Source organism: Porites lutea, chromosome 4, assembly GCF_958299795.1.
Source record: "Porites lutea chromosome 4, jaPorLute2.1, whole genome shotgun sequence".
Classification (NCBI taxonomy): domain Eukaryota; kingdom Metazoa; phylum Cnidaria; class Anthozoa; order Scleractinia; family Poritidae; genus Porites; species Porites lutea.
In genome coordinates, this window is record NC_133204.1 from 30,891,508 (window position 1) to 30,909,233 (window position 17,726).

The window sequence follows — 17,726 nt, forward strand, 5'->3', positions numbered from 1 at the left end:
TACATGACTATAGATGGCTATACATAGCAGTACATGGTAATACATGGCAATACTTGCAAATACAAGGTAATACATGGTAATACATAGTTATACATGGCACTACATGGTAATGCATACTAATCCATGGCAATACATGGGTATACGTGGTAATACATGGCAATACATGGTAATACATAGTAGTACATGGCGATACATGGCAGTACAAGGCTATACATGGCTTTACAAGGCAGTACATGGTACTACATGGCAATACATGGTTAACACATAGTAATACATGGCAATACATGGGTATACATGGCAGGACATTGCTTTACATGGTAATACATGGTAGTACATAGTAATACATGGTAATACATAGTAATACATGGTAATACATGGCAGTACATGGGTATACATGGCAGTACATGGCTATACATGACGTTACATGGTAATACATGGCAATACATGGCAATACATGGCAGTATATGGTTATACAGGGCTTTACATGGCAGTATATAAGGCTATACATGGCATTACATGATAATGCATGGTAATACATAGTAATACATGGCAATACATGGCTATGTAGCAGTACATGGTAATACATGGCAATACATGATAATACATACTAATACATGGCAATACATGGGTATACATGGCAGTACATAGATAAATGGCAATGCATGGCAATACATGGTGATCCATGGTAGTACATGGGAATACATCGCAGTACATGGCTATATATGGCTTTAGATGGCGGTACATGGCAATACATGGCAATACATGGTTAAAACATAGTAATACATGGCAATACATGGGTTTATGTGGCAGTACATTGCGCTACATGGCAATACATGGTAATACGTGGCAATAGATGGCAATACATGGAAATACATGGCAGTACATGGCTATACATGCCTTTACATGGCAGTACATGTAAATTTAACCTGGTTTTCTAAGTACATAGTTTGAAGAAATTTATAATTTTATATATCATTTTAAACACTTTTGTATAGTTTTTGGCTTTTTTTTACGTTTTTTGACTGACTGGTTAACTAGCTTTACCGCTATGTGTTAGTTATATTAGTAAAGTAATGATAATAATTAAAACTTATGTAACGCAGCTTTCCATTCAATAAGTTAAAAAAAGACTAAAAATGAATAAAATTTACAAGCAGGTAGAAAGATTTAATTTTAATAAGTGATAAATAATAAAATAAACGAAACAAATACACTACTACAAATTAAAAGCTGGTTTAAAAAGATGTTTTTATATGGCACTTAAAATGTGACAGAGAGTCAAGGCTGGATTTTTCGCTTGGTAGCTTGTTCCAGAGCTTTGGGGCCGCATAACAGAATGCTTTATCACCAAGTGTTTGGAGTATCTTGCTGCTTGGAACTTCAAGCATAACTTGTTTTCTGGATCTGAGGGAATCACAAGATAGCCAAGCGAAAATTAAACGAGAAAAAATTCGTCTTGAGTGCCACGACATTTAAGCGCGCAGTAGAGCGAGATTAGTTCATTTTTTCCGCTAGTATTTCCGAATATGGTATTGCTATAATAAATTAATCCTAATAAGTAACATAGCATCTTACTTTGTTCTTTGTTCTGTTACTTTTTATAAAGTCACCGTCAACAGATCCAAATATTCTGTGATTCTGTTTTAACTGTTCGAAACAGAGAAATATTTTTCGAGAGAATTTTTTTAAAATTGGAAATAGCAGATGCAACATCAAATTGCTAGTGACCGGATATGTAATTAACTATCTTACCGGAGATTGCCATATGCTTAACCGCGAAGGAGGCAAATGGCCACGGGATTATAACGCCTTGGGCAAATGCCTGCTGTGAATTCCTGAACTGACTAAAAGCCTCTAATGGAGGAAAATGAAATGAGAAGGAATCATGATAAGTATAAAGCTATGGTAATGGGAAAGATGTCACCAGACCCTGTTTTCAAGTGTGAAGGCACAAGTATCCCTCTGGTAGAGGAGGTAGAGCTTCTAGGTGTTATGGTCGATGATAGATTGAAGTTTGAAAGTGAAAGTAAGAAAATATGTTGCAAAGTGAGCCAGCAAATCGCTGTTCTTAAAAGTTGCTTCCTTTAAAGCTGCGGGAAAAGCTTTATGGAGCATTTAGTGCTCCACATTTTAATTGTGCCGAATTTTTGCATATTTATAGTAATGGCTTAACAGGGAAACTCGAAAAACTGAACGAGCAGGGACTCTGCTTTGTTTATCAGGACAAAATCTCTACTTATGAGACACTGGTTGTTAAAAATGGATATAGCACATTAGCAAATCGAAGACTCGCAGAAATGTTAAATACAGTGTTTGGAGCAATTAAGAATGGAAACGTACCTACAAGTATTTCCGAATTATTGACGACAGGTAATTCCAACTATAATTTACGTGGTGATGCTATTTTAAAATTACGTAAGGTAAATTCAACAAAGTATGGGATCAAGTCATGGAGATACCAGGCTGCCCGACTATAGAACACTATTCCAAATAATTTAAGAAATATTGATAGTTACCGCAGTTTTAAACGTGGACTCTAGGTGCTCGACCTTGCAAGTTTATAGTCCCCTTTGCAATGTAACTTAGTTTTTCTTAGTATTTACAGGGTAAGAAAAAAATTTTGAACTCCACTTGTCCAATGGACAAGTGAAGTTCTGGTTTTACTTGTCCAAAGCTCAAGTCTAGTTGTCCATGGATGTAGAGTTAAATTCAAGCTCTCTGATGCATGATAATGGCTACGAAGCAGAAACCTTTCTATTTCGGAACTAAGATAACATGGAGCATTTTAAGTGTCAACAAAACACTCTTAATGCATACAAGTAATAGAATACCTATTTACGGTGTTGTTTCTAGAGTCTTTATATAAGGTACTACTCTGAATCACTGTCAGAGCTGCTGTCTATTTGAGGTAACTCAGGCAAGGGAGGAAGAGCTTGGAAGGGCTCACTAACGGATGGGCCAGCTGTGGGTACAACCACTGGTGCATCATGAACTCTTTTCATTGCATGCCTCTTTGTCTTAGCACCAAGAAGTCACGCTTCAATTGCTGGGCTAGGGTCAAAGTCTTTCATTTCACAGTCCATTCCCTTGATCCTAAGCAGAGCTGACAAGGTTCTCTGCTCCATTCGAGTCTTCAAATTTGTTTTTATCCTGTTCATAGCCAAAAAGCACCTCTCGCATTTGGCAGTGGAAGGGGAGAGGCTTAGCATCAGTTCAACTATGACAAGAATATGCTTCAGGCTATCTGGCCTAGACGATAATAAGGTGGCATAGATATCAAGGGGTTTCATTGCTTTGTGATTGAAGAGGTAAATCTTCAACTCCTGCCACTGAAAAACAGCACCTTCCTTTTCACCATCAGACAACAAGTTTTTAAAGTGATCAGTTAATGCAGCTACTTTGTCATTGCCAAAACTGGGTCTCAGTTTTCTCTCCCCTGGCACTTTGGTAGGATCAAATACTTCAAAGTAATTCATTGGGGGCTTAGACAGGCTGGAAAATCTCTTCTTAATGTAGGCAATCGCATCAGTTAGAAAGTTAGAAAATGTTTGTTGCATCCCCATCGCATTTCCTTTGTTCAGTACAACATCAAGATTACTGTCCTTTCCACATTTGAAGAGGCCACTCTCAAAATTATAGTTTGACTGGAACTTGGCTTGGAAAGTTGCTGTTATGGGCAATGGATCAGAATCCTTGAGGCCTTCCAGTTTTGTTAGAGCTGTCTCCAACTTGGTGCTGACTTCAGTAATGAACAGATCATCACTTTGAAACTGTAGACTTAATTCTCTCGGAACTTTGGTAACATCAAGGAGAAAGTACAAAAATGTCACAAACTTTTCGGTCTTGATTGCTTTCACCATGCCTCTAGCTTTTGCTGCATCCTCACCAGTCCCTGTAGCCACATGTTCAAGGTGCTTTACCAACCCTCAAAGTTAAATTTTTCTTTTGGTAGCCATTTGGCGACCAACTCTTTAGGTTTAGTCGCCAAAGGATTTTTGTAGGCACCAAAATATATGTTAATAATAAAGTTTTAATAATTGGTTAATAATTTATTTGGGCTTAAAAATGGTATTGTTCAGCCAAGACAATGTTTTACCGTATTCACAAGTGTATAGGGTAACTTATAATCCATGTCGAGTAACACTGCTTTTATTTGCTTCTAAACAGAGAAGATATCTTGCAAAATACTGCCTTTGTGACCGAGTTCATGGAGGCCATGAGCAAAATTCCAGCATAAAAATTGTCCTGAAATTAGTGAACTGCATCTAATGTATCGAAAATGGCAACGGATTTTCAACAATATTTACCACGTCAAATGACCGTGTAAAAGAAATCTAATCTCAGAAATCTAACATAAACCAAACTTATTCTTCTATTAAAACTTCCAAATCGTTTTCACTGGCAATTACAATTCATTGAAAATTCCAAAAAATTATCCCGCGAAAAAAAGTAAAACAGCTCTTAAGCTGTAGTCTTATTAAATTAAACTCATAATTACAGTAAGAAAACATGTTCTCATTGTGAGTACTCAGTAAGTAGCTGCTCTATTTGAAACTTCAATTATACAGACTTTGAAATGGCCAATTATATCAATGACTAAAGCAAGGCTCTCTTCACTAAACAGTGTCTTTCACTCACATAAACAGCAATCTTCATGATTTAAGGGTGGGGATGGGGAAGACGGTGGATGTCAATGAGGTGGTGGACTTCACGTTTGAGTAATGATGCAACACCTCGTCGCTTTCCCAGATTCACTGACGCGCCATCTGCACCAAACCCTATTGTGCTCTTTTTCCACTCCTTCACTCCAAGGTCCGAAAAGCAGTTGTCAACAACTTGAAGAAGACCTGCGAAAATTAAACAAAAAGTGTCAAAAGTTTTATTGTTAATACACCGGTAAGCTTTTAAACATCAATCACAAAAAAAGAATGTGAAACTAAGCAGTATCACAAAAATGGTTGCCAGGAATTTAGCAGAGACTTTAATAGTTCTGATTTTTTTGTCCAAGAATATTAATTATGTCGAAGAAAAATGTTGACAACTCGATAGCTTCTTTTTTGTTAGGTCACTAATAAATGTGCAGTGTAGGTTAAAGCTTACCATCAGCGTGGGCATGCTCTACAGGTTTGTGTCCTACCATGCGATTGACTGGTCGGCCATCAGTACCCAAACACCTCGCATACACAGTTTCGTTTTCGGTGCTGGAGGCATCTGTGGCTCCATCAATCATGACTGAAATGTAACGCACTTCATTTCGAAGGTTTTCAGCAATTTCCTCTTTTATCAGTGTGCCCACTGCTGCAACCATTTCTGCACACTTTATGTCATTAGAATAGGTGTTGGTTATTTGAATCCTGTTCTTCTGCTAAAGCTGAAGAAGGCCCGGGAACTTAGTGAAAGGAAGTTCTTTTGCAATGAAGTATGCAGTATTCATTTTCACTGACATTTCTTTGTAGGCCTGCTCATCTATCTTCTCAGCTGCCTTCTTAAGCCCTTTGAATATTGGTCTTTTTGTGAGTGGTTTCTGTTCGTTGATCACAAAATCCTGTGCGCGTAGATGGCCATAGCTCTCACCGTGCTTTTTGAGTGTCTCCTTTTTTATTGTCTTTGAGCCAGTGACAAATTCAGTTTTACCAGCAATTTTTGAGCCAGCTTTGCAAAACAAATCGCAGAACATTGTGTTCGCCCCAGGGTCATAGATCACCCATGGAAACTCGTTTTTCCAAGAATCTTGAAACTTTCTGGTTACAGAAGAGGCCTTGGGTACTTTTGCACAGCAGCTACTCTCGTTGGAGTTTACGACAGCTTCGGTAGCGGTTCTCTTGGTGGCACTTGCTTTGGATGTGGGTTTAAAGAAAGATGAAATGGCTCTTGACTTTCCTACCAGTGGGGTCCTGTCTTTTTGGGTTGGTAGTGCGCCGCTCAGTAAGGTTGGAGGCCTTGGGGCACTTTGGCACTGGATGACGGGGACAAAGTGGTTGGGTTGGAACACTGCACCTGGCTGGTTGTCAAAATTGCCATCTCTTGTCCACAACAGCCGGAACACTGTGGACCCACTTTCATCTTTTCCTTCTACCATGCCACGGGGTTTAATAACGCCGCTCATAAGTGGATGAATGCGAGAGGTATTTTTGAACTTCGGGTACAGTGACATCAAAGGCTGGTTAAGTACAGTAGCTAATGCCATCATATTTAATAAAGTGCCATATTTCTTCTCTTTGCAAGTGATAATGGCCTGAGCTTGAACTGCATCTAGTCGGGACGCTTGCCTTTCAAATTCTTTTTGAGCACTATCACTTAACAACAGTGTAAAAATAGTTGTATCGGAAAACCCGGAGCTTCTACCATCGGCGAGTTTTGGGTGCTCTGCATAATAGTCAGGGTTAAGATACAGTTCCACTGGGTCAACAGTCTGAGAATAAGATTCGCAGATTGATCTCCTTCAATCAACACCAAGGCGGAATTGTATAGGCAATTTCCATCACCAGTTGTTTGTAACGCCTTCAGTCCTTTTTCTTCACTTGGGATTAAAGCAGAACTCAACTGGTCTTCCGCTAACGCGTTTAGTAGTTCCACGTCGCAACTGGAAAATTGATCAATTTTACTCTCATATTTTTTTCTCATCTCTTCGGCAAGATGTCTGGATGACAGATTTCCCACCTTCAAGTTTTTTTGAAGAGTCAACAGATCGTCTGTAATTTCGCTAGACATCGTTAAAGCCTGACAACTTTGAAACAAAAAGGATTGCAAAGACAAGGAACACACAGTGAGGATTAGCTAGGAAAACGGCCGACAGGAGTGTAACATGTTTGAAATCGTGCACGTGAAAATTAATTGCGTAAGTACTGTGACAGTGTCTCATATTTTCCCGTAAACATTCTTTTTAACACTGGCGAAAAGTACTAGGACGTACAAGACTAACAAAATGTTGAGCTAAAACTAGTTTAAAGCTAGTCTTCTTTCAGTATTTTACTAATGAAACCGCACATTGAGAATTTCTTTACATCTGTCCTATGAAACAAAAATTGCCTCAATGACGCAGTCGGAAAAGACGGCGTGATCTATAAATCAACCTTATAGTTTTCTATCAGCCAAAAAAACCCAAACAAAAATACCGCTTGGGAGATTGCAATAAATACCTTTTGCTTTACTTTTGGTTAAGACGTTTAAGAAAATTGTTTTTCGTGAAGTTTAGGTTCTTCTGATGATGATGTTGTGTTGGTCTGCAAATGGTTGCTTTTTATTCTATATATAAAAAACGATTCAACATTTCATGTTTCTCAAATTTATCTTAAAATGTTCCATGCCGACTTAATCTTTCTGCTTTTCCATTTATTTTAACCTCCAAAATATATATTTATTTGCGTTGTAGTCTTCCCAGTCTAGCCGCACACGCGGTTTCCGAGAGAAAATTATGAAAAACAAATCGATTGCGTGCTGCTTGTCATGCGTTACAAGGTTAAAAATATGTCACGTGCTAGGCAACGGACCTGTGCTCATTGGAGCAGAACAATATTTTAGTAGAAATCTTAGCGAAGTAAGCGTTTGTTTGAATGAATATCGATGAGATCTTCTAATTTTCCCCCTCTGGGATATCAGCAGAGGACCTTAATCATTTCAGTACAATTCAGACAATTGATCATCTTTTTCGTTTCTTCAGTTTTCGTCTGGTCGCCAACTTGGCGACTATTTTCCGAATCAAGTCGCCAGTACCAAAACTTTAGTCGCCATGGCGCCTAAAGTGGTCGCAGCTTTGAGGGTTGTTTACAGTGATAGCAAAGTTTTTCTCTAATGCCAACAAAGCTCTGTGTCTACTGGCAACCCATCTGGTTTTCTGAGAGCCAGTGCTGTAGTAGGCAGCCTGTTCCTCAAAGATGTCAGCAAAACCATGAAGTTCCCTCCTTTTTTTCGGAGAGTAATAGTAAAATCGAAAGATCTGGGACACACTGTTCATAAAAGATTGAAGATAAGGGACACTTTTAATGGCATCTCCAACTCCAAGTTCTAAATTATGTGCAACACAATGCATGATGACAATGTTTTGATTGACTCTCTCATTTAGTTGAGTTGCAACTCCCGTTTTTGAGCCAAGCATCACTGATGCACCATCGAAATTGCATCCTACCAGTTTTTGTTCGAGAGTTGTCTTCGTTATGCCAATCCCAAGAAGACTCTGATCGATTGCATGTAAAATTCCATCTGCATTAGCATATTCCAAGGCAACAATATCCACAAAATGACAAACTGACCGACCTTTCTTGTTAACATATCTGATATACACAGCTTCTTGCTCTACTATACCAGAATCAGTAGATCCGTCTGATAATATTGACATAAATCTACTATCGCTCACTGCGGACAGAATTTTGCCTTTCTCTACCTGGGCTATGTAGCTAATAAATGTTTTGCATCCTTTATCATTCTTGTACTGCTCCCCAAATTGCACACCATTCTTCTTCTGTAACTCACAAAGACCTGCAAATTTTCTCAAGGCGAGTTCTTCATGTGCTACAAAAAAGGCTGTGTTGAACAGGCACTGAAGTGCAGAACGACACTTTTCACTTAGTTGAACCACGTTTCTTTGAACAACTGCCTTAATTGGTTCCACGTACTGAGGATTTGAATCTTTCTCAAATTGTAGTGAGCAACGATAATGTTCCTTTGACTCGTTATGATGAACAAGGGAATCTATGCGATACTTTCCACCCGATCCACAGCCAATGTACAAAGAACTTTGTAGATTTGCAAAAGCAGGATAGCTTGTACATGTGGAACAATACATCACATCTTGGTTCGCATCGTGTACTACCCACGGGAAGGTCTCTTTCCAGGATTCCTGAAACTTTCGAATTCGAGCTGTGGGGTTGTCACGTTGCTTTTTCTTCTCATTCACCACGGTGCTTTCTGTAGAAGGTTTTGCCTTTCTCTTTAGCTGCTTTACCCGTGCACCAAAATAGCTTTTGATGCTTCGTTGATCAGCCATTATTCATGTGCTGATAGTGACTTAGAGGGTCTATTAATAAATGAGCAAATCAATACCCCCAAATGAGTCCCAGGTTCCTTTCGGTACTCATTGAAATAAAATGGCGGATAAATCGTAAGTGGTCGACTCATTTCGTTTCTTACTTGTAAGTTACTTTTGCGAAGAGCGATCTGTTTTACACTTTCGAAAACTTAAATGTATACTAATTTCTCCGCTGAAAAAGTTTAAAACACCTTGTTTTTTTTAAAAATTATTTTCTGAGATTCATTCACTTGTCCACTGGCCAAAACCACTTGTCTGGGGCAAGTGGACACCGTCTTTGTCGCACCCTGATTTAAGTATTATATAGTTTTTATAATCTTATTGCAGTTTCCATGTACTATGTCATTTTAAACACTTTTATATGTGTAAGTGTGTAAGTGTGTAATGTAAGTTTATTGACCCTTGTTTGCAATTTAACCTGGTTTTCTTAGTACATAGTTTAACGTTATTATAACTTTATATATCATTTCAAACTTTTAGATAGTTTTTAGGCTTGTTTTTTAGTTTTGTGACTGACCTGTAAACTAGCTTTATAGCTAAGTGTTAGTCACGTTAATAAAATATAATAACAATAATAATAATTCAAACTTATATAGCGCAACTCTCCATGGGATATGATCAAATGCGCTTTACAATAAGTTAGAAAGAAACGCTAAAATGAATAAAATTTACAAGCAGGTAGAAAGATTTAAAAATGAAATAAAATAACAATAAGTGATAAATAATAAAATAAACGAAACAAATACACTACTGCAAATTAAAAGCTTGTTTAAAAAGATATGTTTTCACATGGCATTTAAAATTTGACAGAGAATCAAGGCTGGATACTTCGCTAGGTAGGTTGTTCCAGAGCTTTGGGGCCACATAACAGAATGCTCTACCACCAAGTGTTGGGAGTATCTTGCCGCTTGGAACCTCAAGCATGACTTTTGTGCTGGATCTGAGGGAATATCCAGTTGATTTCCTGTGGCTGATCAATGTGCAAATATAATCTGGCGCCATGCTGTGAATCGCTTTAAAAGTCATCAGTAAAATCTTAAACTCAATGCGATACTTGATGGGAAGCCAGTGAAGCTGAGATAAGACTGGTGTTATATGGCAAAGCTTAGGTTGCTCAAAAATAAGCCTTACAGCTGCATTTTGAACTCTTTGTATCTTATCTATTTGTAACTGTGGCAATCCATAGAGTAAACTGTTACGGTAATCTAATCGGTTGGAGATAAACGCGTGAATCAATGTCTCTGACGAGTCCTGCGACTGGTGTATTCTTATCCGCCTAATGTTGTGGAGATAGTAAAATGATGCATTACAAACTGTGTTCATGTGGGAGTTCATTGTCAGCTTGTCATCAATGTACGAGCCAAGGTTCCTAACAACTGACGATTTCATTACTGCAGAGTTTCCCACGGTGATCGAAGAAATATTAACTTTAGATAACTGTTGCCGGGTGCCAATGACGAGAAATACCGTCTTTTCTTTATTGAGAAGGAGTTTGTCGTGTTCCATCCATGAGCGAATGTCGTCAGTGCAATTTTGCATGGCAGTTATAGCATTTTGTTGACTTGACAAGTCATCGAGCTTGAAGGAGAAATATATTTGTGAATCATCCGCATAACAGTAGGAATTTGGAAGGTGACGTTCAATGATGTTAAACAGCTTTGAAGAGTAGATGATATGCAACAAGGGACCGAGACAGGACCCTTGTGGAACGCCCCAGTTAAGAGGAAGACTGTCAGAAAGGGCGGCGGTAATTGAAACACGTTGACTTCTTGCTGACAAGTACGACTTAAACCAATCTAATGGTGCTACAGAAATTCCAAATGAAGTTTGAAGTCTATGCAACAAAACACTATGATCAACAGTGTCAAAGGCAGTGCTCAAGTCAAGTAACAGAAGTAGAACAGCATGTTGAGAATTCATTTCCATCAGAATGTCGTTAGTAACTTCCAAAAGTGCTGGTTCTGTACTATAGTTCTTTCTGAAGGCAGATTGTAGTGATGGGTAAAGATCATGTTTCTTCATGTGATTGTCAATTTGAAGAAATGCAGCTCTCTCGGTTACTTTTGAGATGAAGAAAAGATTGCTTACAGGCCCATAATTCTTAAAAACAGTGTCAAGACCATTCTTCTTAAGAATCGGTCGAACCAAAGCCTCTTTCCATGCTGAGGGAAAATGGCCACTTTCAAGTGAAATATTAACCATTTTAGTTAAGACCGGTAAGAGGACATCAATGCACTTGATCAGCAGGGGTGTAGGTGTGGGATCGAGAGCACACGATTTCTTGGCCAAATTCACGATAATGCTGTAAGTTTCATCTTATGTAACTGGTCTAAAGCTACCAAATGGCAGAGAATGTGGTTCCATGATGGGGGCACAATCTTGACAATCCTGAATTGTACACTCATGGAATTTAGATCTTATATTACTAATTTTTTCAACAAAGAAATTAGCCATCTCATTTGCTAATATCGATTTACTTACGTGCAGAGGAAATGGAACTGCCAAGCTTTGATTTAACAAGTGCTTCGAGATCTTAAAGAGCTTTCCTTGATCCGAACTATTTTCTTGAATGAGGTTCTCATAGAAGTCAGGACGTGCTTTTTTAATCAAATTAGTAGCGAAGTTTCTTGCAGATTTGTATATTTTTAGGTCGTGTGTAGAATTTGATAAGCGCCATTTTCTTTCTGCTTTCCTTCTCATCCTAATTGCAGCTAAAACCTGATCGCTGTACCAGTGTACGTGTTACCTTTGGTGAAGGATTTTTCTTTGAAGTGGAGCGTGTTTGTCAAGAACATGTGTCAATGTTGTATTGTAACATTCAACAAGCTCATTAAACTCCTTGTGAGATTCTCGGCACAGTTCAGAAACTGCAAGATCACTTTGGAAAGTGTTCAGATCAATTGATTTTATTTTACTGTAAACCCGTTCCTTTGATGTGATTGTCGGTTTAGTTGCTCTTAACGTTGTCAACACAGTTAATTTATATGAGCACAAATGATCCATGATAGGCGAGCTGTAAATGATGGAATCTGATCGACGTGTAATAATTAAGTCAATTGTGTGCCCGAGTTCATGTGTTGATTGGGTAACACGCTGACAAAGACCCAATGAATATAAGAGATCTAACAGTTTTGTTTGAACTCGCCGGTAATAACTAACGGTTCAGATGAGGGGTTTCGAAATAGTCTGCAAAGTCAGTGAAAAAAGTGCTTATGGTGACAGGGTGTGCAGGCGAATAGGGTGGGCGGTAAAGGACGGCAACGCAAACTTTAAAGGTGCCAGATGAAACAATATGTATGTACGTATGTATGTATGTAGGACTGTTTCATGGCCTACATTGTCATCGGGAGAGGCTTCTAGGAGTCATCCAACCAAATGACAGTTTCCTGGACGGTTTTCCCTGTCAACATAGTGAATGCTATGAGTACTTCCTGTGTTGTTCACACCCCACTGCACAACCTTAACTTCAGAAAAATCATATTCACCAAGAAGGCGCTTCAAAAAAGATTGAATAGCCCATTTCACCTTCAAAACGCAGCCAAAGTTGCCTGCTGTTAATCTGTCCCCTCTGGTTAAATGCCAAGTTAGGTTGTTTCTCTGTCCACTTGTCACTTATTTTTATAATGTACTCATCTGGAATCTTTTCCTGTCTTACTAAGCAGTCAATTTGTTGCTGCGATCCTTGTGTTTGGAGAATTTCCTCCGAGTAAATGACAGTAGCTAGTTCAGGGCTCATAAGCCAAAAAAGGCCAGTAAACCTTCCATAATGGAGGAAATCCAAAAGAAATCTAAAATCAGTAAATTTAAAAGCAAAACTGGCAAGCAGTAGAAACTGCTACTCAAAGAATTCGACACCATGTTGTACAAGCCATCAGCACATTGTGTTGCTTTCTTTACCACCAAAGAATGAATCCTGTATTGGGTAAAGGCTCTTCATGATCAATACTTTGAACCGCTCAGTGAAAACAACCACTACCATGTGTCATGAATCGACCGCTACAGCGATGATGAAACAGCTTTTGAACATATTGAGCTTAAAGAAGGTCATGTCAATGTCGGTTTACCTAACTACAGGAGTAATGATGTGCCAGGGCACTGCCTTTATGATATGGAGTGACAGGGAATTCCCTATGCTAAAAGAACATGAAATGGGATACCCTTGAGCAAAGATGCTCTAAACAGCTCGCAATAAGTGTTTTTAAATCTCTAAATAACCTTTACCCTGAGAGTTAAAAGAACATGTTTAAACCAACCTCTGGGGTTCATTCCTACAACGTGCGAGGTGCCTCGAACAACATTTTTGTACCAAGGCCTTGTACTGAAGCTGCTAAGTGGGCTTTTAGCTATAGGGGGGCAGTCATGTGGAATGGCCTAGAAAATCTGCTTAAAGACGAGATAAGTCTCAACTGTTTCATGTCTGCCCTGTCTTTTTCTTGAACCAGGGATTGCCTTGAGGGAGTTGAGATAAAATTTATTTTAGTTATATAAAGTACCTTTAAGGTTGATCGATTTTTGTGTAATTACTTGTGATATCAAACACAGACTTCAATGTTTGGATAAAACAGTTTATTGACTAGCAGAACGAGACGCTGGCGAGAGGTCAATGAACAAAAGCGCCTAGGCCCAAACATGGTAGTATGTGGTTGAGAGTGATTTCTATAATTAGAGAAATTAATGAGCAGTAACTTAAAGGAATGGAAGAGTAAACTAAACAGCAATATGTGAAATAGCGGCAGCCATGCGAGTAGCGGCCGCCCTCTTTTGTCGATCAGTCTTTTCAAGATAAATTAAATAACAGTCACTATGCCAGTCGCCCTGGGCCTTAATTAACTCAGATGGTACTTTAGCTTCAAAGGCAAAGGTAGCGCCACTGCGCCTAAAACTATGAGGGGAGTAGCTAGTAGAATCGAGACCGACAGCTTTGATAACCCTGGCCAGAAAAGAACTAAAATGCGTATAGGTAATATGACTCGATGAACTATCGGACCTAACCAAGAATAATGGCATGTCCTGGGGTACCTGGTTAATCCGAAGTTGGTTAACCAAAGTGGCTACAGGGCACAACAAACTACCCGGAATGCGCGGCAAGGGTAAAAAAAAACGGCGTTCCTGAAACTGAATAGTTTTAGACGCGCGAACTGTGAGATAAGCAAACGATACATCAAAACAAAGATCTGACCGAAAAAGGACCTTAGGCGAGACTTGCACCGCGCGATCAACAACTAAATTCGACTTGCGTAAAAAGGAGTAAAAAGCTACTAGAAAAAGCGCCCACATAGCGACATGCAAAGGCTTATCAAAATCGAAAAGGTGTACAATGCATTATAACAATCGTGGAGTGAGTGGAGCCTTGCGCTGAACTGCTGTTCCTAAATAACGTTTAACTCCGCGTAACAACAATTTATAACGATAATCACTATCCCAAGTCAAATCATGACCGAGAAACTTATGCATATGCTTAATGCTACTTAAATGATTCAGGATAGTACCATAAACGCGGCCGAGTGACACTAAATAAGCTATGTAACGTGCAATTAATTTTACAGTCACTGGAAACGGAGAGGACGAAACCGCCTCACAAAATGTCAGATAAATCTTTATGTGGGAGTTCAAATTCCGCCTGGTTGAATCTGCGTATGCTCTCACGATCAAGTCGCGTCCGAGAGAATCCAATGCTCGAATATCTGGTGATGGTTGAACTTGCCTTTGACGATCTGCAACAAAGGCACAAAGCACCCGAAAGGGGCGTGTTCTCCATAGCAATTAGCAATTATCACTCGTGGTGATCCTTGTACAATTAATTATAGGATAGATTTTCTTAATATATAGATATATTTTAGCATTAACGTAGTTTCCCTGACAATTTTGTTATGTAAACGGCTCACTGGAAGAGCATTTTTAATGAAGTGATACCGTAAATACAGCTTGATTGTTGTTGTTGTATTACCATGTATACCCATGTACAACCATGTAATGCCATGTATTACCATGTATTGCCATGTATTGCCATATATATCCATGTATTTCCATGTATCGGCACGAATTACCATGTACTGCCATGTATTGCCATGTATAGCCATGTATTACCATGTACTGCCATGTATAGCCATGTATTATCATGTATAGCCATGTATTACCATGTATAGCCATATATTGCCATGTATTACCATGTATAGCCATATATTGCCATGTATTACCATATATTGCCATGTGTAGCTATGTAATGCGATGTGTAGCATGTATAGCCATATATTGCCATGTATCACTATGTATTACCATGTGTAACCGTGTATTACCATGTATTGCCATGTATTACCATGCATTGCCATGTATAGCCATGTAATGCCATGTATAGCCATGTATTGCCATGTATCACTATGTATTACCATGTAAAGCCATATGTAGCCATTTGATGCCATGTACAGCCATGTACTGCTATATGTCGCCATATATTGCCATGAATTGCCATGTACAGCCATGTATAGCCATGTACTGCCATGTCTCACTATGTATTACCATGCATACCCATGTATAGCCATGTATTGCTATGTATAGGCATGTATTGCCATGTACTACCATGTACTGTCATGTATTGCTATGTATAGCCATGTATTACCATGTACGGCCATGTGTAGCCATGTATTACCATTTATTGCCATTTATTACCAGATATTGCCATGTTTAGCCATGTTTTGCCATGTATAGCCATGTATGGCCATGTGAGGCCATCTATAGCCATGTATTGCCATGTGTCCCCATGTGATGTCATGTATAGCCATTTACTGCTATGTATCGCCATATATTGCCATCAATTGCCATGTATAGCCATACATAGCCATGTAATGCCACCTATAGCCATATACTGCCATATATCACTATATATTACCATGTATACCCATGTATAGCCATTTAATGCCTTGTATAGCCATGTATTGCCATGTATTACCATGTATAGGCATGTATTTCTATGTATTGCCATGTACTACCATGTACTGTCAGATATTGCCATGTAGAGCCATGTATTACCATGAACGGCCATGTATAGCCATGTATTACCATTTATTGCCATTTATTACCATATATTGCCTTGTACAGCCATGTAATGCCATGTATAGCAATGTACTGCCATTTATCGCCATGGATTACCATGTATTACCATTTATTACCAGGTATTGCCATTTATAGCCATGTAATGGCATGTGTTGCCATGTATTGCCATGTACTGCCATGTACTGCCATGTACTGCCATGTATAGCCATGTATTACCATGTATTGCCATTTATTACCATGTAATGCCATGTATAGCGATGTATTGCCATGTATCACTATGTATTATCATATATAACCATGTATAGCCATGTGATCCCATGTAAAGCCATGTGTAGCGATGTACTGCCATTTATCGCCATATATTACCACGTATTGCCATGTATCGCCATGTATTACCATGTATAGCCATGTAATGCCATGTGTTGCCATGTATTACCATGTATAGCCATGTATTACTATGTATTACCCTCTATAGCCATGTATTGCCATATATAGCCATGTATTGCCATGTATTACCATTTATTACCATGTATTGCCATGTATAGCCATTTATTGCCATGTAAAGCTATGTATTATGTATTGCCATGCATTACCATGTACTGCCATCTATAGCAATGTATGGCCATGTACTGCGATGTATAGCAATGTATGGCCATGTACTGCGATGTATAGCCATGTATTACCATATATTGCCATGTATAGCAATGTACTGCCTTGGATAGCCATGTATTGGCATGTATTACTATGTATTACCATGTATTATCATGTAGTGTGATATATAGCCATGTACTGCCACGTTTTGCCATGTATAGCCATGTATTACTATGGATTACCTTGGATTGCCATGTATTAATATGTATTACCCTATATAGCCATGTATTGCCATGTATTACCATGTATTGCCATGTATAGCCATGTATTGCCATGTAATGCTATGTATTACCATGTATTGCCATGCATTACCATGTAATTCCATGTCTAGCCATGTATTACGATATATTGCCATGTATTACCATGTATCGCCATGGATCAGCATGTATTGCTATTTATTGCCCTGTGTAGCCATATATTACCTTGTATGTCTTAAGTTTGAATGTGAAAAATCTTTTATCGTCTGGGAGACTGTTACACAGTTTAGGGGTAGCCCAAGAAAAGGCTTTTTTTGAGAATGAAAAGATATTTTCCTGAGGAGCGCAACTTTGTTTCATCAAGGCCCCTTTCCTGTATGATTTAAGGTCATATCAGTTGGTGTTACAAGATGATATTTTCTCGAAGAGTGTGACGTTCTTTCGGGATTGTAAATGAATACTAGTTGACAAAGATATTCAAGTGTCCTTCGTCACTTTAGAAAATACGCACTGTTAAAAGCCAGCTAAGAACTTATTGCCCCCGAAGGGCAGGGATTTCTCCCATAAGGCGAAACTCCGAGGAGGCACTCAATTAACTCGCGCGTTTATTTTAAAAAGTACTTACAGTTGTTATTTATAGTCAGTATGCCAGGAAAAAAATCTCGATTTGCTTTATAGACAGGGGCCACAAGGAATAGGTGGTTAACGTTTTCTATTGTTCGTGCCTGTAAGTAAGAGATGTTTAGAATGATGTAAAACAGAAAATCCCACAGGGACCGCTAATTTGTAGATTTTGTAACATT

At 38.7% G+C, this 17,726-nt stretch overlaps 1 protein-coding gene and 1 pseudogene across 1 annotated transcript in view; both read right to left on the reverse strand.

The window, feature by feature from the left end:
- The window catches only part of LOC140934523 (uncharacterized), a 275,762-nt gene that overhangs the window by 13,990 nt on the left and 244,046 nt on the right, over positions 1–17,726 (reverse strand). The window lies entirely within an intron of this gene.
- On the reverse strand, positions 3,073–9,208 carry LOC140932612 (zinc finger protein 862-like; annotated as a pseudogene).